Here is a 4,724-nt window from a genome sequence, read left to right as displayed (position 1 = left end):
ATGACGACACTCGGTCGCCCACGCAGCGCGGCCAACCGGATGGACTCAAGACCGAAGGAGGGAGGTTTCCTCCCGCAGCTAGGCAGGCTGGCAACGCTGTCTGAGGAACTGTTTCCTCACCGAAGCCGCCGCCGGAGCTCTCCCTCCACCCAGGACTAGAGCCTTTGCTCCCCGGAGCTTCCTCGGTGCTTTAGCACCTCCCATTATCCTCTGCGCCGTGAGTCGGTGCCCGGATTCAAGGAGTTAAAGACTGGCCCCGCCTCCTTTCACCCACCAATCTAAATTCCCACCCGCGCAGCCTTGCTGGTTCCCTAGGAGATGCCTCGAGGCCCCGCCCCTCTCCGCGGGTCCACCTATCAGCGCCTCGAGCAGAATTTAAGACCCTCCTCCTCTTTACGAGGCGGGGGGGTTGGCTCAGGTTGCAAAGGAGTCGGGTTTGTCACCTTCACTCCTAGGACACGGAGAGGGACTGACACCTAGGTTATAAGGTGCAGGTGAAGGTAATTTATTGCGCTGACGCTTGAGTTGAGCTTGGAAGAAAGATAGGGGAAGAGAAAGAACAAAGTTCGAGGCCAACCTGAGCTACCTAAAACCAGTCAAGCAGGGCAGTGGTGGTGAAGGCCTTTAATCTCAGCATTCTGGAGGCAGAGGCTGGAGGATCTCTGTAATTCTAGGCCATACTGGTCTACAAGAGCTAGTTCCAGGACAGGCTCCAAAATTGCCGAAAATCCCTGTATTGAAAAAACCAAAAAAACAAAACAAAAGACAAAAAGAAAAAAAAATGTAATACTGTATCACAATAATATAGGTAAGATATGATGTGGGACTAGATGGAATAAATAAAAATAGGGCTGGCAAATGGTTAAGCAGGTAAAAGTGCCTGCTTTCAAGCCTGAGGACCTGAGTTCAATTCTCTCAATCCCCAAAGACCCACATAGCAGGAGAAAACTGATTCTCACAAATTGTCTTCTTACTTTGATATGCGCACCTACACACGCTCTCACAGAAAATAAATAAATGTAAAAACAATAGAAGAAATCCTTGCTAATAATAGAAACAAGGCCAAAAAGAAAGAAAGAAATGTTTCTACCAAACTCACATTAACACCCTCCATCTTTAGAAGGAATTTTCCCTTGATTTATCTTCGTACAAAACAAGTCAAAATACGGTTTTCTTCACATTTCATAGCTGTCTTCTCAGTTAAGAAGAGGTTCTGCTAATGGGAAAAGACCCCTACTGCTAGCCATAAGCACTTTTTCAGGACATTGATAACAAGTCCCACAGGAAAATCTGGGAGATGTAGGGGACCCTTGTTTAGCAGCTTGGACTTCGTGCCCTTGTGGCTCTTGAGGGAATTGATCCACATCTTCACATGTTGTAGCGACTTATTGCAATGCTTGTCAAAGGCCTTTACCTCAGACACGAGATTCTTCTTGTTGTGACAATTGATGAACATTTGCTTCCTGGGTTGTTTTCTGTTTGTTTGCTTTGCTTTGCTTTGGTTTTTTCAAGACAGGGTTTCTCTGTGTAGCCCTGGCTGTCCCGGAACTCTCTTATTTAGACTAGACTGGCCTCGAACTCACAGAGATCCTCCTGCCTCTGTCTCCTGAGTGCTAGAATTTAAGGTGTGCCCCACCACCGCCAGGCTGGAAACAATTTATTCTGAAGATTGCATAAGATAGTCCATATTATACACGAAAGGAAAAGCTCAGGACCCCAAGACCAAGTTCTTAGCACAAAAGAGATTGATTTGCCTGAGAAGTAGAGCGGGCAGGGAATAGAGACAAAGACAGGAGATGGAGGACAAGGGAGAAGAAAAGGGAACAGAGGAGATGGAGGAATGATATTTGTCCTGCAGTGACAAAGGACTGGCTGCCTCTGGATAGAGAGAAGACAGATGTGGCACGTAGGCAAATGGCAGTTTATAAAGGTAAAGGGGGAAACCCCTGTTAGGATGAGGTGTTTAATTTTAATTGGGCATGTTAATTAGGTGAGCCAAAGGGGGCTTTGATTGCTGGACTTCAATAGCTGGACCTTGGTAGTCAGCCTCAGGAGGAGGAAGTGGCCAAATAAGACAATAGACCTTGGTGGCCAGTTTTAGCAATGTAATCTAAGGCTTTCTTTTCAGCAGCAAGGAAGAGGGAGTGGGGGAGTAGGGCAAGGCCTGCCAGAATCACGTTTGCCATGGCTGGGCTGGCCAGAGTCCCCTCAATCCATGCACACAGTGCTTAGCAAGTGTATCCCCAAACTTAAGCCATGAAAGCGTCTATCATTGGTGTGAAAACTTCCTGACTCTCCTACCAAATGTGGGGGCTCGCTGGTGGGGCCACACTCCCGTCACCTGTATTTCCCACCTACCCCCGTACGCTGGCCTGCCTTTCTTCCCTTGCATGCCTCTTACTTTAAAACCTTCTGTTTGTTTCATTTTGTTTCTTGCAAACAGTGTCTCATCTACAGATCCACTCAATAGCCGAGCATGACTTTGAACTCCTGATCCGCCTGCTTCTACAGCCCAGGTGCTGGGACTATGGGTGTATGCTACATGCTGAGCCCTTGTATAAATCTCAACTTTTTGTGAGATTTGGAAAAAACAACCCCAAACTACAAACAGCTCGGCATGGCAATGGTGATTGCAGCTGTGTGACTCCCCAATTGTACAGACCCCCGCGACTAGGATTTATACTTCAAATTGCTGCCATCCGGAAAGCATCAGAGCTTTAGTGGCTGCAACAGGCGCTGCATGTGACTGTCACTTTAGAACAAATAGCGCATCTTCTGGGAAGATGCTCCAATTTTTAAAAAAGGCACAGATGTAGATTTCATTTTATTATGATTGATAAAGGAACGTAAATCGCCCTCAATTGGAGGAAGACATTTATTTTCAAGTTAACTACTGAATTCATTTTCAGGAAACAAGCTTGAATTGCTCAAGTTAATTTCTTTACAGAAGGAGCTCTGGAAGCCAATTCCCTTTCCAAACTAAGATTATTACCATTTGAATCCAATAAAGAAAAGGGGGAGAGATGAGTAGACAACCTTATCCTAATCCATGCGCAGGTGACTTTAACCTACCCAGTTCTCCCTCCTGTCTTGCCTACAATTCTTTAGAGTAATTGCAGAATCTACGGGCAAAGCATGGGCCTGACCCAATTAACCTGGACGTTGTTCCGGCCCCTCCTTTGGAATCTCCCGTTTCATTTAGGGAGGAACTACTCTGGACAGTCCAAACTTGATTCCACTCCATTCAAAGCAGGATGACCTTTTCATTTTTTTGCCTGGTAAGTCCTACAGCCCTCGGGGTATATACAACACGGAGGCAGCAGCCTTTGGGGGGTGGGTTGTAATAGAAGTGAAGCCGATGCTGCCCAGCTTCTGTCTACCCCAGGAAGCTTTGGAGGACCACCCCACAAATGACCCTAGGATTCTCTTGTGCCTTGTGAGAAATATGCCTGGTTTGTCAACCTTCCCTATGAACTTGCTCTGTTTGGGCACTTAGATGAGTTGGGAATGTCTGTGCAGTAACCCTATCCCACACCACGTAGTCCTGGGGAGAAAGAATGGGAGTAGCCGCCAGCCTCATCTAGTGACATCTGAAGATTGTGTGCTGGGCTGTACAAGCGGTGAGCTGTGGGAAACTGGCCGGTTCTCCCCATTATTGTTTCTCTAGCAAATCCCTTCTGAGTTTTCCAGTTGCTATCTCATCTGTTAAAGGGTGTCTTGTTGATTTTTTTTTTTTAGAAATCTTACGTGTCCAAACAACTAATGAGAATGAAAAACCATTAAAAACCATTAACATTGTAAATAATAATAAAAGTGTGGAGGGGCTCAGTGGCCTACTACTGCTTAATGGATATGAGCAACAATTTTTGTGCAAAACTCTTTGGCTAGGGAAGTAGTTCAGTTGGTATTGTGTTTGGCAGCAATGTACAAGGCGCTGGGTTCAGTCCACACAAAACTGGGCATGGTTATTGTTGTGGCTGCAATGAGAAGTGTCCCCCATAGGCTCTTGTGTTTGAACACTTGGCACTGTTTGGAAGGACTAAGGAATGAGCTTTTCGGAAGTGGACCTCTCTGGAGGAAGTCCACCACTGGGGGTGGACTTTGTGTATTTATAAATCCACTTTCTCTCCTCTCTTTGCTTTTTGTGTGAATGGAAACGTGATTAGCCAGCTTTCTGTTTCACTCCTGCCGCCATTCCTGCTCCACCGTGGGATCTATCCCTCAGGAACCAGAAGCCAAACGAAACCCTTTCTTCTCTAAGGTCATGATAGTTTTTCACAACCACAGAAAAGTAAGACAATGACGCACACTGTAACCCAAGGGCATGGGAGGTGGAGGTGAGAACATGAGGCTCATGAGGTACTCCAGCTATGCAGACAATAGGAGGCCAATCTGGGATACATGAGATATGAGATCCCACCCCCCCCACACACACAAACCTCTGGATGAGACCTTGGGCCAATTCAAGTTTAGAAAGGTACAAACAAAAGATATTTTAAAGTACAAGGTCTGTGGTGGTTTGAATAAGAATGGGCCCAAAGGTTCATATATTTGAATGCCTAGTCACCAGGGAGTAACACTATTTAAAAAGGATTAGGGGGTGTGGTCTTGATGGAAGAAGTGCGTCACTGGCGTGGGCGAGGGGCTCTGAAGTTCCAAAAGCCTACACTGGCCACAGCATCTTCCTCACTCTGCCTATGAATCAGGATGTAGTTCTCAACGTC

This window comes from Chionomys nivalis, chromosome X (genome assembly GCF_950005125.1).
Source record: "Chionomys nivalis chromosome X, mChiNiv1.1, whole genome shotgun sequence".
In the NCBI taxonomy this organism is placed as follows: domain Eukaryota; kingdom Metazoa; phylum Chordata; class Mammalia; order Rodentia; family Cricetidae; genus Chionomys; species Chionomys nivalis.
This window is presented reverse-complemented; position numbering follows the sequence as displayed.